A 27646-nucleotide genomic window follows, 5' to 3' on the forward strand; every position below is an offset into this window, starting at 1 on the left:
TTTAATTTCTGCAGGGTCTCCTTCTTCTCTTCCAAATTGAAAGCCGTTCTTGTAAAAACTGCAGCTCTTCAATTATGACACCGCCTGGAATACACATCAAAAATAATATAACACAAACAAAATAAATATAACATGTTTCAAAACCAATATGATACATGGCAGAATAATGTTTCCATGTAGTAAAAAAGTAAGAGATAAAGACAGATTTCAAATTGAATAAACCATATACCTAATTAGCCGCGGCCTGTGCAGGTAAGAGCGGTAGGCCCAGATTGGGAGGGGGGAGGGGATTTCGACGGACGACGACAAGGGAAAATTTCCCTTGTCATTGTCCGTCGAAATCCCCGCCCCACCTAACCTCATCGCTCTTACCTGCACGGGCCACAGCAGTAGCTAAATATACATCAAGAGTACTAAAAGTAATATGACCCTTACTCAAAAGAATATAGTTAGCGCTGAAATGAACAGGACTTGCAATAAAGAGCATAAAATATCTGCTGAAGTGACAGATGTGTTAAGTGACATATGACACATGTTGAAATGAATATGAGTTAAATGAATATATCTGATCACAATATGTACGGGCCATCACAAGAATCTTGAAACACATTTTACCCCGGGTTAAACATCCCAAATGTGAGCCAATCAATCCAGTATTTCTCTGTAAGTAAGCCTAACAGAGAAGTGAGTAATGGTGATGGCCTGGTACCTTTTACCTGGGGACCCTGGCTCCTTAAAGAAGCCACAACCTTGAAGTAAAATTCTGAAAGAGAAATGAGCAATTACCAGGGCAATCAGACAAGGAAATACTGCTTTCCTCAACAATTGCTCGTTTTTCAGGTTAACCTCAGGGTTCCAACTTTGATCCCCATTTACTTTGCTTACAGAAGTTACCTGAAGCCCTAGTAATGATAACTCCTAGGTGGGGACTTAACAGAGACAAATCCAGGCCACTCATACTGATTCTAAAATGCCTGCTTTATAAGGGGAACATTGGGAGATTACCATCTCTCAATGAAAATGATAATATATATTGGACCATCAAATGAATTTCATAGCACAAGATATTCTGAAAAAGCTCTGGATTTGTAGCCACTTTGAAAAGTATCCTTCTAGGGCATCACCATTTCTCACTTTTCAGTTCCCATTACTTACTCGTCAAATCTCATCTCCCATCCATCCGTCCTCATCCCTCTTTCCTTATACTTTAAACTTTGACCCTAATTCTTCATTGCTCAATTCTCAACCCTCATATTAATTTCAATGTGACTCGTATTCATTTCAACACCAGTCATATGCATACAGTATGTGTAATGTTCATTTCAGGGTGGATCGTATCCTCCTCAAATTGTATAGAAGTAATTTCAAAATACAATATATGTATTTTAACATGTGTCATCCATTTCACTTCAGGTTATATTCCCTTGAACAATCGTGGGAGGAGAATTCGAGGAAGAAAGTACACACTGCAATTCGTTTAATCAGCGAACACATTTAATTACAATAAGTACGAGCATCAACAAAGAAAGAAACTGGAAAAGCATTGTATCTCGAGTTAAATATCCCAATGTTGAGATACCAGATCAAGTATTTCTGGATAAGTAAGCCTCACCCGCGGAAAGTGACATGCTTCATCATAAGTTTCTTTGCCCCACCCTGGTAAGATGATGCGATAAGGGCGGACTCAACTACATAATTATGAGGGAGTTCTCAATGAATTTTAATTGCTGCATAACCGCAGAGATCTAGCTACAAATACCTTAGGTTAAACCTATAGGCTAAACCGTTGTTATTCGGTACCCTGGGTACGGTTAAAAGAAAAGAATGGATGTTTCTGTGCACTCTGACCCTCACATCTATTTTCCTGTCAAGGGGGATGCTTCTGGGCACTGTGGCCATCACATCTATCTTCCTGCCAGCATCCTTCTGCCCATATACTAACTAGCCTGACATGCGGTTTCGGGCATTCATCAGGGCTGAAAAAGGTCGAGCTACCACATCCCTCTGAACTAAAATAGCACCTTTAAATGCAGGTGAAACAAGGACTTCCTACCTTACTTGCATGGAGGTAACAACCTAAGGAATAGACGTCATAGTGAGTACTGTAGGCAAAAATAGCATAGTTGATTCATAGTGATATAAATTCAGCACACGTGATCCTTAGATTGCCATTGCAAAGCAAAACGTGCTACATACACATGTGAAACTGGTGTTCTGTGCAGACAAAAACACATGCATTCAAACATGCATCCAGAGTTACCCAACTTGGGCGAATGCTTTATGTCATGGTTAGATGCCGGGGAGGATGGCTCCTGTAGTCACACACTATTTGCATAATGTTATTATTAGTTAGTAATACTTCCAATTGGGAACCAGTTCACGATAAACAAAAAAATTAACAATAGAGGTTAGATGATCATATTTGCCAGAATTAATTATAAATTGCTGCATTAGTATTTCCATCGAGTCTCTTGAATATTAGGCAGGAACAACTCCACTATCTAAAATCATATCTGTTATGGTATGACTACATCTTGATACCCCCAAAGGAACGGGCAACTTTGCCCCATGCTCGTATCAGTCCAACAAAGGGCTGCCCAGGTCAATCTGCGGCATCTGTTTGTGTACCATCATTCTACCCAGCCGAAAAACTGGTCAGACAGATTTCAAGGGAAATGCTGTAAAAGGTGGTGGCGGGAGCCAAATTGAGACATGGCAGCACTGTTTGCTCCACCAATAGTAATCACCAATGCTGCTAAAATGACATCTATTGAATGCCGTTGTTTAGAATACCAATGGGATCATGGGAGATATAGTCTTCAGCATTGCGACCAATTGAAGAACGTGTGCCACCAAGAGGAACCACCAATGCGGCTATTATGGGAATCTATTGGCTACCTTGCTTAGAATAGCAACTGGATCTTTGGAAATCCTCTCATCCCCCATCCGTTCACCCTCACTCCTCATCCCTCTCTCCTCTTCCTGCATTTATTGGCCCTCATTCCTCATCTCTCATTCTCTATTCTTCAATCCTCACCTCTCACCTCTCATCTCTCACTCCTTATCCCTCTCTCCTTCACCATCACCCAACAATCCTCATTCCTCATCCCTCACTGCTCATCCATCACTCCTTATCCTGCACTCTTTTGTGCCAACTCATCATCCATCCCTTCTCAGTCCTCATCTCTTACACAGTACATACATGTGCTCCAGCTTTTTAACCTATGTATTCATAAGTCCCTAGCATCCCATATTGCATACCCCAATAGCCTGAATATTTTCAATGTATGTATCCCTGTGCAGGGCATTGTGGTAAATAAATAATTAATTACCGGTTCTATTTTTGACTGGATACAATATAAACAGATAGCTCAATAAATAAGAGTCAAGATACGAGGTAGCTAGAGTTGACAGGCTTTAATTAAGCATAAAGGACTGGAACAGGACAGCCTGTACGGGGATGGGATGGCAGGGGCCCGGCAGCTGCCGGGGCAGGATCTGGGAATGGCTAGGGTAACTTTTAATAACAGTGCACAATATTTATAGTTAAACAAATACATTGCATTCAATACAGGGGGCGTAGCAGTAGGCGGAGTTTGTAGCAGTCGCGAAAGATAAGGCATAAAGTGGGTGTAACAAGAGGTGTGTACAGGGCGTATACATAGACATGTGATGTAAACGTAACAGAATATGTCATAAACGGGGCGGAACCATGGAGGGGGCTACCTGAGCAGCTGGAACCTTTAACCTAGTGGTGCGCGCAAACTGACAATGACGTGTTATCAGGGAGAACTGGGGGCTATGACTTCTGCACTAGAAGAGGAGACGAAAGTCTGGAGGGTCAGAGCGACATGTACCCAGGCATATCTAGTATCTGTTGTTTAGAGTACATGTTGATAGAATCCAAAAGTTATCAGGGCAAAGGCTAACAGACACTAAGACTGGTGCATGCATAATTCTACATGTAGTGTGTGTGCGAGGAATATTCTATGAATATTAATACAGTATTTCTCTTACATGGAGACATAAAGGCTAGACCATGACGGAAACTATTGATGCGATTCAGTAGCTTAGGAATGCAGAGAAGGAGGGTTGGACTGATAACTAGAATCATAACATACTCTTGGCAGACTGGAGGCAGAGCCAGGCCGAGCCAGGCACTGTGAGGCATGGAAGTAAGCTAAGGGTCAGGGATACAGGTGGGGGCTGTATCGCTCCTCGGAGAGGGTTCAGGAAACAGGAGCTGAATCTGAGTCCGGGCCCTTTTGAGGCCTAGAAACGGGGATAATTCAATGAATTAACGTGCACACTGTAAAACGTGGCAACGTAGCTTTACATAGGCCTAATATTCGTTGTATTCACGAAGACTGGAAACTGGCATACTAGAGATGGACACAACTATAATTGCATCTTTAATCGATCATAAGGGGGATACATGCATATCGATCATGCACATATAGCATAACATGGGGAACACGTAGGCACATATAACATGGCAAAATTTACTTTTCCACATTCCCTCCTTGTGCCCTACGTTTCCATCAGGAAACATCAATATTCATGATACCATCTATCATTTCATACAGCACCATTTGCTCGTCTCGAATTGTCTTGGAACGGGACTTAGGACTAGGAATACAAGAGGTAGCACAAATGCCGCAAATCGCAGGGCCACATTGTATACAGAGGCAGCAACTGAATATGATCATTACTGCAATACCTAGAAATGACAATACTTTCCATCCCCAGGCAGATATAATACTCCAGAGCCAACCGGACCATGTCCAGGTGCCTGGATTCTGGTGTAACTGATGGGCAATTTTATGAAGTCTGGTTATAGCTGAATAAACAGACGGCGCGTTATTAGGAATGAAAATGCAGCAACTAGATCCGATGACTCTACATGCTCCTCCTCTATCGGCCAGTATGACGTCAAGAACGAGACGATTTTGGAGCACGACAAATCTCATAGCAGATTGCTCTTCGGTTAAGTTACCTAGAGCAGAAGTAGTCTCATTCACTACTGCTTTGAGGGTTCTGGTTAATCTACGTATTAACTTACTATTCTGGACAGGTCCTATAAAAAAGAAGAAACCTTTATTGAAATCTTGATATTGTTCTAGAGTAGTTTCAGTTTGATCGACAATTGGGGACTCGATCTCCCTTCTATGTCTGACGTGTACTAGATGTGTGTTTCTGTGATAATCGGATGGGGCTAGAAAAACTGGTGGCAGTAGGAAGGCAATGTAACAGGTTCCATCCCAATCGAGGGGCAGACGAACATATGCGGTCTGACCACAAACAAAATAAGAATGACGTGAGGCTTTGAAAATAGATTTCCCACTGTCACTGTACTTGACAGTAGTAGTACAATCACTATGTCCTACATGTGCGGAACCATTATTTCTGACACATAATTCGCCTTTGACTGGTAGTACTGAAATAGCAGGCAAGTCTGGAGTAGTATCAGACTGAACATTCAGGACCATAAAATTCGAAGAATAATTACCTAAATTATAAACTTCATTTTCTAGATCTAACCCTGTTCTATGGGGGAGACCTTGCTTGTCTGGAAAACATGTTCTATTCAGAAGGGACATATCATTTGAAGATGACGTTAACGTGGACCATGCTCCACACGAACCATTATGTGAAAACGGATAAGGAAAGAGTGGCAGAACTCCCTTCGGTGTCTGGAAAGGGGGGAGTCGACCACACACCCAACAATTAGTGGCATTGCTGGTTTGGTGTGAATAGTGTAACATTCGGATGAATGTATTATTACGCATAGCAAGACGATAGGATAACTCGTGAGGAGGCAGATCACTAAATGTGTGCTCTACTGTAACATTAGAAGACTTATTTACATGAGAAATTGGAAAACATAAATGCAATGCATAACTTGTGCAGGTAACCATCAAACTTAGAAACAATAGAAAACTTAGAAAAACGATACATCTTATAGAGTTTTGACTAACTCTCTCACTATGGGGGTCTATCTCATACATGTCAGATACCTGTCTAACCGTTTCACCCGAGAGGGACTTAGACAATTAAACTGGCTGACTTATTTTACTAGACCGGAGTTTTAATTTATACTCCTGCTGCGGAGTTTTCTCTAACAGAGGAACATTCAGTTCTGGATTTGACTTAATGTCAGGATTAGAGTCTGGTTTCAGGCAGTCTTTGGAAATGGAAATGTCTGTAGAAATGTCATTAAAAGTCTTGTTTCGGAGTCCATGAAATTTCTTGACATGCGACAGATGGACCCAACCCTTGCGGCCTTCCAACTTCACGGCCGTACGGGTGGTCAGAAGGACTAGTTTCGGTTCTTTCCAGCGAGGCTCCAGCGGACTTGAACGATCAAAGTTCCTTACAAAAACGAGGTCCCCTGGAATGACCTCATGCGGTTTCACCTCGGTGTTGTCTGGAAATGCGGCGGCAACCTGCGAACGACAAGAGTGTAGGGCAGACATCAAGGAAGCTAGGTAATCTGTCAGCATATTACTGGAAACATCTGTAATACTGCGGGGTCTAGGTGTACCCCACATGTTTGGGGGGCGGCCGAATACGACCTCATAAGGGGACAGACCTGATCTGGAATGTGCGACCATGCGCATAAAGAATAAAGCAACTGGCAGGGCAACTAGCCAGTCTACCCCTTTCTCTTTACATGTCTTAGCAATACGGATTTTCAGGGTCTGATTATGTCTCTCTACGAGACCGCCTGCTTCAGGATGGCGCACACAATGGAACTTCCACTGGTACCCTAACAGAAGGGAAACATGTTTCATAAGCTCAGATGAGAATGGCTGGCCGTTATCAGAATACACGACCCTAGGGAGTCCATAACGGGGGAAGAATTCACAAACCAACTGCTTGGCAGTGGTCGCTGCTGTGTAATCTGGAACTGGATATGCTTCTGTCCACCTGGACAAAGCACATACAACTACGAGGACATACTTGAAACCTCGACATCGCTCCATCTGAATATAATCCATCTGGAGGACTTCAAAAGGGTGGTCAGGAGGTTGGAATCCACCTTGTTCCACCGGGACACTTTTACCTGGATTGAACTGACAACATATCATACAAGTACGGACTTTCTGCTTGGCTGCAGCTCGTAAGTGCTTGTTGAACCAAAGGTTCTGTATACTGTCTAACATGGCTTTTTCTCCTAAATGTGCTGGACTATGTGCGGTATTGATAATGACTTGAACCATAGAGTCGGGGAGAAACCATGTGGCTTTTCCCTTCGTCACCCATCCCTGATCTGTCTGGACCCCTCCTTGTTCGGACCATTTCTTAATTTCTTCAGGAGTAGCATGTAACTGTATGTCTATGACATCTTGTGTAGGGTCCTTAACTGTCATACAAGTAGTCTGTTCTGGAGTGGATGTCTGTGTCTTGTTAACTGGAGTGTCTGGTGTCTGAGCTGTAAGCTTGGCTGTTCGATCTGCTAGATCATTACCTTGGGAAATGATGTCAGTAACTTTCGTATGTGCCTTGCACTTCATAATAGCGATAGATGTCGGTAAATGTATTGCATCTAACAGAGCTTGAATGAGGAGACCATGCTGAATCTTGGTTCCATGAGAAGTCATGAAACCTCTCTCCTGCCAGAGTACTCCGAAGTCGTGTACAACTCCGAATGCGTAACGTGAATCTGTATATATGTTTACTTTCAGGTTCTTGGCATGTATGCAGGCTTGGGTCAGAGCAACTAGCTCTGCTGCTTGAGCAGACAGGGTGTCAATACGGTGTGTTTCAATAACTTCTGTATCAGTAGTCACTGCATACGCGGCTACTAGTTCTCCTGTACTGGTTCTCATACATGAACCATCCACATAAAGTGTCAGGTCGGGATCAGGTAATGCAATGTCTGTCAGGTCTTGTCTTGGCTTAGTCATAGTGTTAATGACTTCCACACAGTCATGTGTGGCAGGATTTGAAGTAACTGACGGTAACAGGGTAGCAGGATTTAGAACGTTGCAGCGTCTGATTTCTATGTGTGGCTGGAACAGTGTCAGTTCATAACCTGTTAAACGTGCAATTGTCAAGTGCTGTGTCTGTGTTCGGTTTAAAAGAACTTCCACGGAGTGTGGAACTTGTACTGTCAGGGAGTGTCCTAATACTATGGAATCACTTTGTCTGATAGCTAGAGCTGTGGCTGCAACTGACTTGAGGCACGCAGGCAAAGCCTGGGCTACTGGATCTAATGTGCTCGAAAAATAAGCACAGGGCTTGTACTGTCCTGCTTGATCTTGTGTGAGAACAGATAATGCAGTACCATTACGTTCTGTGACAAAAAGTGTAAAAGGCTTACTGTAGTTCGGTGTAGCTAGAACAGGTGCTTGGCATAAAGCTTTCTTTAATTCATTAAAACTAAGTGTATGTTCAGATGTCCAAGGGAGGACAGTCGATACGGCTGCCTCCTGTGTCGTTAACTGTATCAGCGGCTTGGCTAGATATGCATACTGAGGAATCCATTGTCTGCAATAAGAAGTGAGGCCAATAAAAGCACGTACCTCCTTCTGTGTCTTGGGCTGAGGAAGACTCGCTATTAACTGGATACGGTCTGGTGTCAACTGCCTACCCCACTTGGACAGTAAGTGGCCTAAGTAGATCACTTGCTGGACACAGAACTGGAGCTTCGAAGGGGACACCTTGTGCCCCATCTCGGCTAGGAAATATAGAACCGTAAGTGACGCTCGCTCGCAGTCACGTTCAGAACGGGCTGTGATCAGTAGATCATCGACATACTGGAGCAGGGCAGTGTCAGCTGGCATGTGAATATTGTCTAGTTGTCTTTTAAGTGCTTGACTGTAAATACTAGGACTTTCTGTGAAACCTTGAGGAGCTCGTGTGAATTTATAGCTCCTTCCATTTAAACAGAATCCGAAAAGGTACTGGCTGTCTGGCTGAATGGGGACACTGAAAAATGCATTCTTGAGGTCTATTACCGTAAAAAATATGGCTTCAGAATCAATAGCTGTCAACAGAGATGAAATATCTGGGACTACTGGATACTGAGGTATGATACATTTATTAAGTTCTCGAAGGTCAATCACTAATCGATATACTGGAGGTGCATTTGGATCAGTACGTTTCATGACTGGAATGATAGGAGAATTACATATATTGGAGTCAGTTTCTACAACCACTCCTTGAGCAATGAGCTCGTCAATAATTTTGGATAAGGCTGCTACAGCCTCAGGTGGCAATCTGTACTGTCTGATTCGTGGCAGGACTATACCTTGCTTGAGGGTCACAGGATGGGGTGTGATTTGCATGAAACCTACATCAGTTGGACCTTGCGCCCATAAATGCTGGGGGACATTCAGTAATCTTGGATCAAAATCACGTAATACATAGTGACCTTTAAAGTCCCTTAAAAACAATCGGACTCCTTCCGGAGAACAGCAAATTACTGCACCTAATTCTTTCAATGTTTTAATGCCTAACAAATTTTCTGGACATGACTTCGTAAGTAACAAATCAGTAGTTCGGGACAATGGACCAACTTCTAGAGTAACTGGCTTTGATATCTCGTTTACAATAGGCTTTCCTGAAAATCCAAGGGAAACATTTCTTGAGCCTGAGAGCGGAGCCCCTGGAACCTCGTCATGACTGATAGTAGTCCTACTTGCCCCTGTATCAATCAGAAACTTTCTGTCTTTCCCCAATACTTGACTGTGTACATAGGGACCCTCTTGATCTACAGGTATCTCGATGAGAGGCAAGCCTACCTCCCTCTCTAGGCTGTTTCATGAATACTGTTGATACTCTGGATACTCTGTCTGAGCATACTGGTACATCTGCTGTGTAAAATGCTGTGTTGCAGCGATAGGCTGCGGTGCTGGAACTGTCTGTTGTGCATCCTGTGGTGACTGAGAAGTCTGTGAGACTTGTTCTGGTCTAGGCGGACGTGGTCTTTCTTTAGTTTTACCAGTTGCTATGTTGTGTTTCAGAACTGCACACTCGTTTATAAAATGACCTGGCTGTTTACAATAATTGCATGTCCCTTTAACGGGAGCTGCAGGATGACTGGCTTGATTCGGACCCCTCTTCTGACTGTCTTGTGGAACAGATTGGGCAACTAATACTTTCATTTTCGTGTCTTTCATACGTCTCTTTTCGTGTTCTTGCTCTTCTCTGATTCTGTTCTGGTGATACTGGAGCATCTGGAGCATTTGTGACGGAGTATTAGCTTGCCAGGTACTTTCGACTTTCAAAACTCGATTTTTAACTTGCGGACTTGAATTCTCGACTAGTTTAGTAACAAAAAGATGAGGGTATGACTCGCTACCTGTCTTCAAACCACTGTTGATGATAAAGCATTTCTCAAATCTAGAATAAAAATCACTAGTGTCTTCATCCTGTTTCTGTTTACAGGCTGAGATGGCATCCCAGTCTTCCTTTTTCGTGGCTAATAATCTTGGCAAAACCTGAATCAATAACTCGGGTAATTCTTTACATTTGTCCCCAAGACCGGTACCTGGTACTCGTGCATTATCTTCAGCTTCTAGAGCTGTCCAATCTATCTTTTTCTCTCCCACCTCCCATTCTTTTTCCTTGAGTTTTTCATATACCCCTGCGGGCAACAGGACCTTTAACATTTTAATGATATCTGGATACGTGTATTCTCCCATACGGAGCATGTCTTTTAATTCTCGATGGAACCCTGCTGGATCTTTGTCGTGACAGGGAATTAATTTCTTCATCTCTAAGAGCTCCATCTTGGTAACTGGGGTGTAAACAAATACTCGTTCTAGATCGCCACCCGTTCCTCTAACTGGGTGGACTTCTCGTAACGGATGCTGTCTGTCTATACAGAATGGTTTACTTTCTGGGGGTGAGACGTGAACAAAATGCGGATTCAGAAACGTTCGGTATTTGTGGCGCTGTTCTAGGATGACACTAATTAGATCGGTACCTAAACCTTTCCATCTATACTGGAGTAACTCGTTCAGGACATCATGTAACGGACCTGGATCAGAATGTTGACCCTCATACAGTGTAATGAGGTGCTGGATCATATACATACCCACCAGTCGCTGCTCGGCTGGGGGCAGTTTCAGAAACATTTGTGCCACTATTTCGTCTGGAAAAGTGGTAGAATCAGTAATCCATCGGACTGCTGATCGGGCTAGTTCTTGTTCATGCATGGTACTAAGTTCACTATAACCGATTCGTGATTTCAGAATGTGATCGGTAGCTTGAAATACTTGTTCAAGATTCTCTTGTTCTAGTGCTGGAAGGTGAAAAACTTTCTTTTGTTCTAGGCGTGAATGTCGGTCTGGAAATCTAGATTTACCTACATACGCTATTCTGGTAGGATTCTCGTCGTCTACCTCTTCAGTAGAAGAGTCGTTTTCTTTCTCGCTTACTTGTGCTGCTTTTAGTTTCTCGTGTAACCTTATTATTTCCTTACGAATTTTCTTGTACATACTCTCTATACTACTGAGGGTCTTGTGTCTACCCTCGGCTATATTATCACTCCACCTTGTCAGGACTTTCATTTCGGTCGGATCTTTAGTCGGACAATCTTGTTCCCTTATTAAACAATTAATTAGAAACTTTAATAGCATGAGCTGGGTCTCAGCTTTCCTTAGAGACATGATTTCGCCAATACTTTCTGGATCGTCTCCTGTACGGGTGAAACGATATATTCTGTCTAGATCTTCTTTCATATTCGGTAGGGTGTCCAAATACTCGGTCACCCGTCTTACACGCAATGAATATATAACCATATTATCATCGCCTGGGACTGGATCATAACGGCATTCGGTAAGAGCTCGCTTGATATCTGCAACGGACTGATGTTTGGGCGTACGCTGTAACGCACGTTCATGTAACTCGACTAATGTTACACGTTTGTGTGGCGGCGGGGTACCAGGAGGACCTCCCCCCGCGGCCCCTAAACTGGAATCGTCGACGGATACTCTTCGTGCTGGCAGAGTGACCGATGTAGCGGGAACTTGTACTATGGGCTGGACCGGGGGTACCGTAACAGGTGCTCTAACAGGTGCCCCGGTGGCTGGAAGAACAGGAACTACATTATTTACAGGAGCTGGCGGAACAGGATTTGCATATTCTGGGACTGTATCGTCCAAGTAGAACGAGAGAAAAATATCAGCTGCGGTCGGTTTGTGATGTAGCTTAATCGGAACTAATGGCGGCGGAAAATTACATGGTGCTTCCGGGGTTGCTTTTGGCAAGCCCTCGGCAAGAAGAGGTTACATACCCTTAATGAGGGCATTTCTCTGTCTGTCTGACTGTTCGGCTTTAACTCGTTCACCTATTTCGATTAATTCCCTTTCTTGGGCTCTTTCAGAGGATTCTCTACTTAATTCTGACTTTCTGATTTCTTTCTCTGTTCTTTTGTGAGATTCTTTGCGCCATAACTCAATGGCATCTTTCTGGGACTGTCTGGATTTCTTTTTCCATAATGCTTCTTCTACTCGCATGATGCACTCGGCATCCCATGTGCCTGATACAGGCCATCTATATTTCTCTTCGAGATGTCTGGTGTAATCAGACCATAAATCTAGATACATTATGGCACTCAAGCCATGCTTATGATACATAAAATGACCTGGACTGTTCCTAGGCGGGACAGGAACTGCTTCCTCGAGCAGACCTTTTCTAGTTTTTAACTGACGTAACTTAGAGAACAGAGGCATGACTAGACTGGAGTCTAGAAACAATACAATACACGAAAAACACAATAATAACTTTAAGAAAAACAAATCACTCATACCACGACATTGAAAACACATGAAAATAACATTTAGAATAACAATTCGGACAGAATACTACCTGGAATACTGAGAACAGAAAACACATGAATTTCTCGAGAACAGAACTTACTGGAATGACTAGATGCACTGCTAAAACAGTACAAAACTTACCGGTCCCATAAAGAGACACGTCAGGACCCGCATCCACCTAAGTGGACACTTCGTGTTGGATCTGTGTACCCAAACCCACGGACCAGAGACAAATCAATTGACCCTGTCTAGATACTACCCCAGCAACGGTACTCACCGGGCAGCAAGAACGGAAGGCCTCGGACTGGACTGGACTGCTACGACGACGGACGGACGAACTTCGGACTTCAGTTACAGGTGGGCCTCCGGATACCTCGGACCTTGGACTCTCGGCTTGGGCTCTGGTCGGGACTCGCCGCGTTCCTCCACCGCCTCGTCTGGATGCTGGACCGCAACCTCCGTCTCCTCCGTGGGCCTGAGGGATACTTGAAGCAGAAATATCTGCACGTGCACGGTATGGTTCCGTCACGGCTGCAGAGGATCAGGGGGCCTGCGTGGCTTCTCCGGCGCGTGGGGAAAGGGCAAGTCCCTATTCGGGCGCCATTATTTGGTAAATAAATAATTAATTACCGGTTCTATTTTTGACTGGATACAATATAAACAGATAGCTCAATAAATAAGAGTCAAGATACGAGGTAGCTAGAGTTGACAGGCTTTAATTAAGCATAAAGGACTGGAACAGGACAGCCTGTACGGGGATGGGATGGCAGGGGCCCGGCAGCTGCCGGGGCAGGATCTGGGAATGGCTAGGGTAACTTTTAATAACAGTGCACAATATTTATAGTTAAACAAATACATTGCATTCAATACAGGGGGCGTAGCAGTAGGCGGAGTTTGTAGCAGTCGCGAAAGATAAGGCATAAAGTGGGTGTAACAAGAGGTGTGTACAGGGCGTATACATAGACATGTGATGTAAACGTAACAGAATATGTCATAAACGGGGCGGAACCATGGAGGGGGCTACCTGAGCAGCTGGGACCTTTAACCTAGTGGTGCGCGCAAACTGACAATGACGTGTTACCAGGGAGAACTGGGGGCTATGACTTCTGCACTAGAAGAGGAGACGAAAGTCTGGAGGGTCAGAGCGACATGTACCCAGGCATATCTAGTATCTGTTGTTTAGAGTACATGTTGATAGAATCCAAAAGTTATCAGGGCAAAGGCTAACAGACACTAAGACTGGTGCATGCATAATTCTACATGTAGTGTGTGTGCGAGGAATATTCTATGAATATTAATACAGTATTTCTCTTACATGGAGACATAAAGGCTAGACCATGACGGAAACTCTTGATGCGATTCAGTAGCTTAGGAATGCAGAGAAGGAGGGTTGGACTGATAACTAGAATCATAACATACTCTTGGCAGACTGGAGGCAGAGCCAGGCCGAGCCGGGCACTGTGAGGCATGGAAGTAAGCTAAGGGTCAGGGATACAGGTGGGGGCTGTATCGCTCCTCGGAGAGGGTTCAGGAAACAGGAGCTGAATCTGAGTCCGGGCCCTTTTGAGGCCTAGAAACGGGGATAATTCAATGAATTAACGTGCACACTGTAAAACGTGGCAACGTAGCTTTACATAGGCCTAATATTCGTTGTATTCACGAAGACTGGAAACTGGCATACTAGAGATGGACACAACTATAATTGCATCTTTAATCGATCATAAGGGGGATACATGCATATCGATCATGCACATATAGCATAACATGGGGAACACGTAGGCACATATAACATGGCAAAATTTACTTTTCCACAGCATACATGTTTAAATTACCACTCTGTATGCCATTACGTTTATTTTGTGAACTTTCGTTTCATTTTAAACATATTATTTGTTACAGTAGTCAAATAGTTGTTACTGACATATATCTCTTGAGAAGACAACTTAGGCATACAGTATAAGAACAATCAGAGAATCCGTTTGTAAGCTATTAAGCAACATTTTGCAGTCACTGGTCAGTAGGGCAGGCATACATGGTTATTCGTCGGTACATTTTGAATTTGACCAACTTAGTAACAATCTTTCTTAACTTTGATATATTGTACACCTAAAATATATATTCGAACTATCTTATCATTCCTACTGAAATGGGGAATGTATGTGGCCAACAGCACATCACCAACTCAGACCTAGGGCCAGATGTAGGACGGCAAATACCGGTCGGTAACGGCCGATTTCGGCCGTTACCGACCGGTATTAGGATTTTCAGATGTAGGGGGCTTAAAAATTACCGATTCGGTAAATTTACCGAATCGTTAATTTGAAATGTAGGTGGCACTGAAAACAGTGCGACAGAGCCTTAGAAATTCGTTATTTACCATCAAATACTATTTGATGGTAAATAACGAATTCCTGTGTACATGCACATCTGTGCATGTACACCTGTGCCATATGACACACATACATGCCCTCGGGGCATGTATGTGTGCCACATGGCACACAAGCCTGAATCAGGGGTGCAACAGGGTGTCAAAGTGACTCCCTGTCCCCCATGTAAATTCGGTCATTTTACCGAATCGGTATTTACCGATTCGGTAATTGACATTGGTTCCTATGGGCCTCAAGGCCCATAGGAATCAATGGCAATTACTGAATCAGTAAATACCGATTTGGTAATTACCGAATGTTACTGATTCCGTAATAAAATCGGAAAAAAATACCTACATAGCATTTACCGATTTGTAAATACCGAATTGGTAAAATTCGGTATTTACGAATCGGTAAATGCCATTTACCTACATCGGGCCCCTAGTCTCCACCTCCACTTTCTGCCCCCCCCCATCTGCAGCTTTGTGTAATACAGTTCCCAAATATCTGATGGTCTGCAGATTACCGAGCTCAGAGCATTGCAGTTTTCAGATTCTGTATTACAGTATGGTAGATCAGTGAACCACTCTGCTAGTGCAGGCAGCGGCCCCTTCATCCAACGCATAGCCACTCTTCGCTTTGCAGGTAATATGCCCAGTGCAATAAGTCTGCGGGAAGCTCGGGGTGTTCCTTATCATATCCTAGGAGGGCAACAAAGGGGGTGATAGATGAGGGTGTTTCCGATACGTCCTGAAGTGCCCAAGTTACAGATGCCCTAAGAGCCCTGATCCTGGGACAATCCCATGCCAAATGAGTAAAGTTGGCACCTCCCGTCCCACACCTCATGCAACTGTCATCTTCCATCAGTCCATATTTGTGCAGTCGCGCAGGGGTGTAATAGACTCTATGGAGATATTTGAAGTTTATCAAACAGTGATTATCGTTTTGCGAGATAGCCTTTGTGACGGAACAACAATATGACCACTGTTTTACTTTATTATATTTGATTTAATGCTATTTTATATATTGCGAACATTACCCGAAGGTGTCAGAGCATTTTAGATAAGAACCATTGCGTTACATAAGGCTTTGGATTGCATGAGTTAAATATGAGATGCCAACAGGAAAAAATGCAAATTTACAAGTTCTAAAGCCACTCAAGGAAGAGATGCAAACAGATAAACCCTAAGATCACATAGGAGTGGTACTAAGTGCAAAGGTCTACTACATCTATAGTGGTTAGAGATATGTATATACAAATCGCAGATTCATTCAGGATTACATTTTAACAGCGATTAGGCTCGGACAATTATATATTACATATTACTGTTAATCCAGTATATCAATGCCTAGCTCTTCCTGTCATTCCACACAGACTCTCATCTGGCTTTGATTATGATCAGATCTTGCCAGTGTATATAATATTGAAATACCACTCTGTGGGAACTGGGTTTTCAAAAGGTATGTCAATGAGGCAAACTCCTGAGGTTCAGCCATCAGGTTGAGCCAATCAGCCGGTAATGCCTGTCTAACTCGATGGTAATGATATCTAATAAGCAGCGACAGGACCAGGGTTTCTGTCTGAATCGGCTCCCAGATACAAACCACACCGTCTGTGAATAGATCCCCCATGTTCTTTATATTTAATGTATGAAGCGCCTGCACTACTGTCTTGTGTTTGCTCAGGGGAACCAGCTCCGTCACTCTATTGGTAATGTAGGACAGTAAGAGTGTGGAATCCCCTGCACATCTGCAGTCTTAAGCAATTGATACCTAGTAAGTCCTAACAAGTCAAAGACATGGTATCACTTCTGAGGTTTGGAAAGAAAGTTTTGTGGGAGACTGGCTGGGTGCACCTCTCCTCTTTTCTGATATAGGTATGACAGGTTGGGTGGGCAGTGTATCCAGGCATGCGCATGAATGTGTTGTGCTGCTCTGTAATATGTTTCGAGGTCTGGTGCGTTAAGTCCACCCATGGAGTAAGGTCGCACCAGTGTTGCCCACTGCACCCTGGGCTGCTAACCAGCACAGGCCAACCTGATCAACAAAGTCCGGAGACTGTGAAACAGTGACCTTGGTAATAAATTTGGTATGTTAATAAAGAAAAATGGGAAACACAGTAGCTTTATCATTTTCATTAAGGCAATGCACACCAGCAAGGACAGTGGTAGCTTAATCCATTTCTCAATAATATCTGTGAGGTGTTGCAGTGCCCTACCATCATTTTCCTGAATTACTATCTTTGGGTCTGTGTGCTCCTGGACCCCGGGATACTGCACTGGTTCCAAGGTCCACATTACAGGGTAGTCCATTTGTATCTGGGCAGTGGAAGCAGTTAGAGGAAAAAGAAGTGATTTATTCCAGTTAATGCGCAGACAGGAGTGGCTACCAAATCTCTCAACTTCTTGTAGCATTGGAGTTAAGTTATGTTCTGGATTTCTAACATATAATAGAGTATCATCTGCATACACAGATGTTATCAGGTTGTACTGAGATGAGAAGATCGTATACCACATTGAGAGTAGTATATCCGCATTGCACATGCTAAGGGCTCAGACACCAGAGCATACTATAATGGCCCAACTTACATTTCAAAAGGCTGCCTTCAGCAAACTCTCAAAGGAACTTGACACCAGCCTTTTGTCACCCTACACTACTTGGAGCCTAGGCCAGGGAAGGAAGGAAATTGGCAGAACTATATGGGGGATAGCCTAGAAGTTCTTCGACTTCAAATACTGGCACCAGTTATAAATATTGTACCCCCTGACCAACTCTTGTGTACATTCCTGGATCCGTAGATTACAGAAGAAGGACTGCCTTGCAGGCATAGAACTGCCCTGCTGCTTGAGGCCTACTTTGTTCTCCAGCAAACTGTACTGTTTTGCTTCTTGAGGCATGCAATGAATTCTGTGAAAGAAGATTGGACCCACTTCCTTCATTCCAAGCTAACCTGAAAGACTCTAAGTGCCCGTTGGCGGACTCCTATTCTAAGCTACAGGGACACAACAAGCTCCAGAGGCCTCCCTGGACCTGCCCAAGTGACCTTCTACTATTCGACCTGCCTGACCTACAATTGGACCTTCCTGAGCCCAGTTGGTCTCTGCTAGCGTGACTGCCTAATCGCTAAAAGATGCCTCCACAGGTCTGGGCTCTTAGCTGGATTCAGAGTCTACTCCTCTTAAAGACAGGGAGAAATCCTGAAACGTTTGGCTGTTTGAGACAGCAATAGGACGTGTTCATGTCAGACTCTTCCATCTGCCAACACAAAGCTCTGCTGAACGCAAATTAAATCTTCTACAGTGATGGGCAGTGATGACTAACAATGACCAAGAACCCAAGAACTGCACCTCATGCTACAGCAAAATTAGCCCAAAGTGACCACCAACGCAAATCTCCCTTAATAACAGTCTATAATATCTGTCCAGATCTTTGTACTACAGTGATAACTGCCATAATGCCAGGCCTGCTCTTCGTGCTACAGCAATGACCATTTGCGGAGCCCTCATTGTGCCTCGCAGCCTCATTCATTCAGCTCAAGTTTATTAAGTGACTTTTGTGGTTCACCCTGACAGGGATTGTGATTGTTGCTTGCTAAGGGTCTTCACACCCTCTCTATAAAAAAACAGTTTTCAACACTGATGATAAATAGATCTGCAGTAACTTACCATTAGCCTTTCTTGTTCGAAGTCTAAGCAAACCTCTTTGGCCAACCCTCAATGGCCTGAATCTGAAAGTTAAATGTATAACTACTTGCTGTTCCCCAAAAGCATCTCTTTTATACATTTTCTGACAAAGAAAGCGCATAATGTTCAAAGTTAGAAAATATTGGAGATGTGCTGCACTGAAATGTTACATGTACAGCACCAATTACATTATTATTTTAAAATAACACACACTTGCATTGGCTAGCAGTGCAAATGATTTAGTATGAATGCAAAACAGAAGAGAAAAACAATGAGCTGCCTTTACCCATAAATAACATCGACATATTAATGGATGCCCTGCTGCATGGCCTTGGAATTTTAGAAGATCAGAATGACCTTTCCCAGGAACGTTAATAAAAGATTATTTGGTACATGCAAGCAAATACTGTAGTTTGCTGCTGAATTAAAATGATATTCTCAAACAGACTCAAAACATGAATGTGCCAACGGCTGCAGGAGGAGTTTGACCTACACAAGTCTCAATTCCATAAATACCTTCAGCTTCGCCACGCCCTGTCTCCCCTGATCAAAAACCTTAAGACTCTGCCAGAATTCGACCGGTTAGAGGGTAGGCTGTTGCTGGGGGACCTTGGAGAACATAAAATTCGCCAACTCTACCGGACACTGACCACACATTCTAAGACAAACCTACACAGGACGAGAGCAGCATGGGAGGTAGATATACCGAACCTCTCAGATGACGACTGGACTAAGGCCCTCGCCAGCTCCAGAGGCTCAGCGGTGTCCTCCAGATACTGTTTAATCCAGTTTAAATACTTACACCGGGTGTACTACACCGTCTCCGACTCTGGAAGATGGGAGCTATCCCGTCCCCTACATGCCTTAGATGCCAATCTGAAGATGGCTCCTTTTTGCACACGTCTGGGAATGCACGGCTTTACAACATTTTTTGTCACGTGTGTTGTCTTGCCTGGGGCGGGTGCTAGGATGGTACCTTCCTGCAGACCCTCGACTGACTCTTCTCCATAGTACGGACGACATTGGGGGGAACATATACAAACGGCATTTGTTATTTCTGGGACTTACTTTGGCCAAGCGGGACATAGCGCAACAGTGGAAGTCCTCCTCCCCCCCGGGGGGGGGGGGCCTGGAAATCCGCTTTAGACAAATGTATGTCGGCTGAAGTGGCGGTGTTTCAAGCCCGGGGTTTCCCGCAGAAGCATGGGAAGATCTGGAAGGCAAGGGCTGCTTATCGTTGCATAGACCACTCCCTCTTATCATCATCAGTAGATTCAGACCCGATAGAAAGACTTACTATTTAGTGAATCCTCACTTGAAGACGCGGATGAACCAACGTGGAGATATGCTCAGATGCTTTTAGTTAATGTTTTTAGTGGGTAATGCGGTGCACAAGAGGGGGTAGCTGGTGGTGGGGGTTATTAGTTTCAATGTGACAGTACTCCTCAAATGCTACCCACATCAGCAGTATCTGTTTCTGTAAATCGTGACTCTTCTAAATTCTGCCGCCCAATTCAGCCTAGTTATGTCAAGTAAAGCTAGTCTAATTTATGCACCAAATTTTTAATATGGAAATCAGCTCACACACAGACTTCATGTGCCTTTTCCTAGTCACGCACAGTCCACCGCTCTGCCTTCAGGTGCATGGTATGTGGTGACAGTAGACAGTTGTAGGTGTTATGCGTATGTGTGACTGCACATTTGTACAACCACTTGAGCTACCACAAATGAGGATTAAAAAAAGCTTGGCGCTTGGAGCTTGTGTGATGCAGTGTGCACTCTCTGTGCACTTGTAAGGACTGGAGTGCATGCAGTGAAGCTGTGCTTTGAGTCTCTAAAGATCATGCATAGCAGTGTGAAGACAAGCACCATGTCCGTTGGTGCTGTTAAGTCTATGGAATGGTAAAGGCCTGTGAAAACTGCCCACCATGCCCTCCAACCTGCTGAGGACCTTCTTATGATTTGTATGAACAGTCTGGCACTACATGCATGTCCATGGTCTGGACAGTCCAGCAGGTTATACAAGAAAGAGTTGGGGGCAAATCATCAATGAGGCGATAAAATATTTTCGCCGCTTTTGCGTCCGTTTTCGTACGAAATGCGGTGATAATTGTTTCACCTAATCAGCAATGTCACACTGTTGTGTGAAACCTTGCATTAGCGCCTGCTTTCTGAACGCCCAGCTTTGCATCTCTAATGAGATGCAAAGTGAGCGTTCCTGCCCTGACATAACTGGAGAAATGTAGGCACGCTAACCTGCAGAGTGACAAGCAAAGTAGCGATAACCTCTGTTATCGCTACTTTCCTTACACCTGCTTCAAGACTGACTTAGCCATGATATCCTATGTAAGGTGGATATCATGGCTTAGTATGCCTTGCCCTATCATCAAGCTATCGCCAGACTTTGTGAGATTATTGCTGGATTACCAGCAATAATCTCATATTTGGCAGTTAGCGCTTGGAATTTTATTGCTTTTGCGATAAGCGTTCCTAATAGCACGCTATCTCAGCAATAAAATTCCACGTTACCCGGTGATAATTATCCTAGCGCTAAGTGCGCTTAGCGAAAATTGTCGCCGGTCCTTGATTAAATGCCCCTGAGGGTTTGTGCTGCAGCACCCCGGAGAGTGCTGTATCCAGGCTTACCCCTTTCCCTCACAGCTCTCTCCACAGCACTTCATTCGAATACCTGCATGGCCACAAGGAGTTGCCTCCCCCACCTTTAATTTCTGCAGGGTCTCCTTCTTCTCTTCCAAATTGAAAGCCGTTCTTGTAAAAACTGCATCTCTTCAATTATGACACCGCCTGGAATACACATCAAAAATAATATAACACAAACAGAATAAATACAACATGTTTCAAAACCAATATGATACATGGCAGAATAATATTCCCATGTAGTAAAAAAGTATCAGATAAAGATAGATTTCAAATTGAATAAACCATATACCTAAATAGCTGTGGCCTGCGCAGGTAAGAGGGGTGGGCCCAGATTGGGAGGGGGATTTCGACCTATGACGACAAGGGAAATTTTCCCTTGTCATTGTCCATCGAAATCCCCGCCCCACCCGACTCCACCGCTCTTACCTGTACGGGCCAGAGCAGTGCCTAAATATACATCAAGTGCACTAATAGTAATATGGGCCATATTATCAAGAAAGGGCGATACGTTATCGCCGCTTTTATCGCCAGGAAACTGCCGCTAAAGCGGCGATAATGGGCTTGATAAAATGCCCTTGTGAATTCCCATAGAAGCCCAGGTTAACACCAGAACCTGGACATCTATGGGAATTCACAAGGGCATATTATCAATCCCATTATCGCCGCTTCAGTGGCAGTTTTCTGCCGATAAAAGCGGCGATAATGTATCGCCCTTTCTTGATAATATGGCCCTATGACCCTTACTGAAAAGAATATTGTTAGCACTGAAATGAACAGGACTTGCAATAAAGAGCATAACATATGTGCTGAAGTGACAGACGTGTTAAGAGTTAAATGAATATATCTAATCACAATATGCGGGGGCCATCACAAGAAACTTGAAACACGTTTTACCACGGGTTAAACATCCCAAATGTGAGCCAATCAATCCAATATTTCTTTGTAAGTAAGCCTCACTGAGAAGTGAGTAATGATAACTCCTAGGTGGGAACTTAACAGAGACAAATCCAGGCCACTCATACTGATTCTAAAATGCCTGCTTTATAAGGGGAACATTGGGAGATTCCCATCTCTCAATGAAAACGGTAATATAAATTGGACCATCAGATGCATTTCATAGCACAAGATATTCTGAAAAAGCTCTGTATTTATAGCCACTTTAAAAAGTATCCTTTTAGGGCATCACCATTTCTCACTTTTCAGTTCCCATTACTTACTCGTCAAATCTCATCTCCCATCCATCCGTCCTCATCCCTCTTTCCTTATACTTTAAACTTTGACCCTAATTCTTCATTGCTCAATTCTCAACCCTCATATTAATTTCAATGTGACTCGTATTCATTTCAACACCAGTCATATGCATACAGTATGTGTAATGATCATTTCAGGGTGGATCGTATCCTCCTCAAATTGTATAGAAGTAATTTCAAAATACAATGTATTTATTTTAACGTGTGTCATCCATTTCACTTCAGGTTATATTCCCTTAAACAATCGTGGGAGGAGAATTCGAGGAAGAAAGTACACATTGCACGTCGTTTAATCAGCGAACACATTTAATTACAATAAGTAAGAGCATCAACAAAGAAAGAAACTGGAAAAGCATTGTATCTCGAGTTAAATATCCCAATGTTGAGATACCAGATCAAGTATTTCTGGATAAGTAAGCCTCACCCGCGGAAAGTGACATGCTTCATCATAAGTTTCTTTGCCCCACCCTGGTAAGATGATGCGATAAGGGCGGACTCAACTACATAATTATGAGGGAGTTCTCAATGAATTTTAATTGCTGCATAACCGCAGAGATCTAGCTACAAATACCTTAGGTTAAACCTATAGGCTAAACCGTTGTTATTCGGTACCCTGGGTACGGTTAAAAGAAAAGAATGGATGTTTCTGTGCACTCTGACCCTCACATCTATTTTCCTGTCAAGGGGGATGCTTCTGGGCACTGTGGCCATCACATCTATCTTCCTGCCAGCATCCTTCTGCCCATATACTAACTAGCCTGACATGCGGTTTCGGGCATTCATCAGGGCTGAAAAAGGTCGAGCTACCACATCCCTCTGAACTAAAATAGCACCTTTAAATGCAGGTGAAACAAGGACTTCCTACCTTACTTGCATGGAGGTAACAACCTAAGGAATAGACGTCATAGTGAGTACTGTAGGCAAAAATAGCATAGTTGATTCATAGTGATATAAATTCAGCACACGTGATCCTTAGATTGCCATTGCAAAGCAAAACGTGCTACATACACATGTGAAACTGGTGTTCTGTGCAGACAAAAACACATGCATTCAAACATGCATCCAGAGTTACCCAACTTGGGCGAATGCTTTATGTCATGGTTAGATGCCGGGGAGGATGGCTCCTGTAGTCACACACTATTTGCATAATGTTATTATTAGTTAGTAATACTTCCAATTGGGAACCAGTTCACGATAAACAAAAAAATTAACAATAGAGGTTAGATGATCATATTTGCCAGAATTAATTATAAATTGCTGCATTAGTATTTCCATCGAGTCTCTTGAATATTAGGCAGGAACAACTCCACTATCTAAAATCATATCTGTTATGGTATGACTACATCTTGATACCCCCAAAGGAACGGGCAACTTTGCCCCATGCTCGTATCAGTCCAACAAAGGGCTGCCCAGGTCAATCTGCGGCATCTGTTTGTGTACCATCATTCTACCCAGCCGAAAAACTGGTCAGACAGATTTCAAGGGAAATGCTGTAAAAGGTGGTGGCGGGAGCCAAATTGAGACATGGCAGCACTGTTTGCTCCACCAATAGTAATCACCAATGCTGCTAAAATGACATCTATTGAATGCCGTTGTTTAGAATACCAATGGGATCATGGGAGATATAGTCTTCAGCATTGCGACCAATTGAAGAACGTGTGCCACCAAGAGGAACCACCAATGCGGCTATTATGGGAATCTATTGGCTACCTTGCTTAGAATAGCAACTGGATCTTTGGAAATCCTCTCATCCCCCATCCGTTCACCCTCACTCCTCATCCCTCTCTCCTCTTCCTGCATTTATTGGCCCTCATTCCTCATCTCTCATTCTCTATTCTTCAATCCTCACCTCTCACCTCTCATCTCTCACTCCTTATCCCTCTCTCCTTCACCATCACCCAACAATCCTCATTCCTCATCCCTCACTGCTCATCCATCACTCCTTATCCTGCACTCTTTTGTGCCAACTCATCATCCATCCCTTCTCAGTCCTCATCTCTTACACAGTACATACATGTGCTCCAGCTTTTTAACCTATGTATTCATAAGTCCCTAGCATCCCATATTGCATACCCCAATAGCCTGAATATTTTCAATGTATATATCCCTGTGCAGGGCATACATGTTTAAATTACCACTCTGTATGCCATTACGTTTATTTTGTGAACTTTCGTTTCATTTTAAACATATTATTTGTTACAGTAGTCAAATAGTTGTTACTGACATATATCTCTTGAGAAGACAACTTAGGCATACAGTATAAGAACAATCAGAGAAGCAGTTTCTAAGCTATTAAGCAACATTTTGCAGTCACTGGTCAGTAGGGCAGGCATACATGGTTATTCGTCGGTACATTTTGAATTTGACCAACTTAATAACAATCTTTCTTAACTTTGATATATTGTACACCTAAAATATATATTCGAACTATCTTATCATTCCTACTGAAATGGGGAATGTATGTGTCCAACAGCACATCACCAACTCAGACCTAGTCTCCACCTCCACTTTCTGCCCCCCCCCCCCCATCTGCAGCTTTGTGTAATACAGTTCCCAAATATCTGATGGTCTGCAGATTATCGAGCTCAGAGCATTGCAGTTTTCAGATTCTGTATTACAGTATGGTAGATCAGTGAACCACTCTGCTAGTGCAGGCAGCGGCCCCTTCATCCAACGCATAGCCACTCTTCGCTTTGCAGGTAATATGCCCAGTGCAATAAGTCTGCGGGAAGCTCGGGGTGTTCCTTATCATATCCTAGGAGGGCAACAAAGGGGGTGATAGATGAGGGTGTTTCCGATACGTCCTGAAGTGCCCAAGTTACAGATGCCCAAAGAGCCCTGATCCTGGGACAAGCCCATGCCAAATGAGTAAAGTTGGCACCTCCCGTCCCACACCTCATGCAACTGTCATCTTCCTTCAGTCCATATTTGTGCAGTCGTGCAGGGGTGTAATAGACTCTATGGAGATATTTCAAGTTTATCAAACAGTGTCTATCGTTTTGCGAGATAGCCTTTGTGACGGAACAACAATATGACCACTGTTTTATTTGATTTATTTTATTTGATTTAATACTAATGTATATACATCGAACATTGCCCGAAGGTGTCAGAGCGCTTTACATAGGAACCATTGTGTTACATAAGGACTTTGGATTACATGAGTTACATAAGAGATGCAAACAGAAAAAAATGCAAATTTACAAGTTCTAAAGTCACTCAAGGAAGAGATACAAACAGATAAACCCTAAGATCACATAGGAGTGGTACTAAGTGCAAAGGTCTAGGTTAGAGATGTGTATATACAAATTGCAAATTCATTCAAGATTACATTTTAACAGCGATTAGGCTAGGACAATTATATATTACATATTACTGTTAATCCAGTATATCAATGCCTAGCTCTTCCTGCCATTCCTGAGAGACTCTCATCTGGCTGGGATTATGATCAGATCTTGCCAGTGTATATAATATTGAAATACCGCTCTGTGGGGACTGGGTTTTCAAAAGGTATGTCAATGAGGCAAACTCCTGAGGTTCAGCCATACTGTCTCCCAATCAGCCGGTAATGCCTGTCTAACTCGATGGTAATGATATCTAATAAGCAGCGGCGGGACCGGGGTTTCTGTCTGAATCGGCTCCCAGATACAAACCACTCCGTCTGTGAATAGATCCCCCATGTTCTTTATATTTAATGTATGAAGCGCCTGCACTAATGTCTTGTGTTTGCTCAAGGGGAACCAGCTCCGTCACTCTATTGGTAATGTAGGACAGTAAGAGTGTGGAATCCCCTGCACATCTGCAGTCTTAAGCAATTGATACCTAGTAAGTCCTAACAAGTCAAAGACATGGTATCACTTCTGAGGTTTGGAAAGAAAGTTTTGTGGGAGACTGGCTGGGTGCACCTCTCCTCTTTTCTGATATAGGTATGACAGGTTGGGTGGGCAGTGTATCCAGGCATGCGCATGAATGTGTTGTGCTGCTCTGTAATATGTTTCGAGGTCTGGTGCGTTAAGTCCACCCATGGAGTAAGGTCGCACCAGTGTTGCCCACTGCACCCTGGGCTGCTAACCAGCACAGGCCAACCTGATCAACAAAGTCCGGAGACTGTGAAACAGTGACCTTGGTAATAAAATTGGTATGTTAATAAAGAAAAATAGTAAGAACACAGTAGCATTATCATATTCATTAAGGCAATGCACACCAGCAAGGACAGTGGTAGCTTAATCCATTTCTCAATAATATCTGTGAGGTGTTGCAGTGCCCTACCATCATTTTCCTGCATTACTATCTCTGGGTCTGTGTGCTCCTGGACCCCGGGATACCGCACTGGTACCAAGGCCCACATTACAGAGTAGTCCATTTGTATCTGGGCAGTGGAAGCAGTTAGAGGAAAAAGAAGTGGTTTATTCCAGTTAATGCGCAGACGGGAGTGGCTACCAAATCTCTCAACTTCTTGTAGCATTGGAGTTAAGTTATGTTCTGGATTTCTAACATATAATAGAGTATCATCTGCATACACGGATGTTATCAGGTTGTACTGAGATGAGAAGATCGTATACCACAGTGAGTGTAGTATATCCGCATTGCACATGCTAATGGCTCAGACACCAGAGCATACAATAATGGGGGAGTGGACAACCTTGTCTTGTGCCACTTGTTATTGTTATTGGAGCAGATAATATACCATCAACTCGCACCGTGCCACTAGATTCGCATATAGAACTTCCACTCCACTAATTTTATCAATACCTCTCCAACTCCCACACGTCTTAACACTGCTGATAGAAAACTCCATTCAACCGAATCGAATACCTTTTCGGCATCCAGAAAGACAGCCACTGCATGCATGTCAGTATCTATTTGGGAGATTGTGCAAAGTAAACTGAGTAAATTTTTTATGAGGGAGAGACCAG

Source organism: Lissotriton helveticus, chromosome 7 (genome assembly GCF_964261635.1).
Source record: "Lissotriton helveticus chromosome 7, aLisHel1.1, whole genome shotgun sequence".
Lineage (NCBI taxonomy): Eukaryota > Metazoa > Chordata > Amphibia > Caudata > Salamandridae > Lissotriton > Lissotriton helveticus.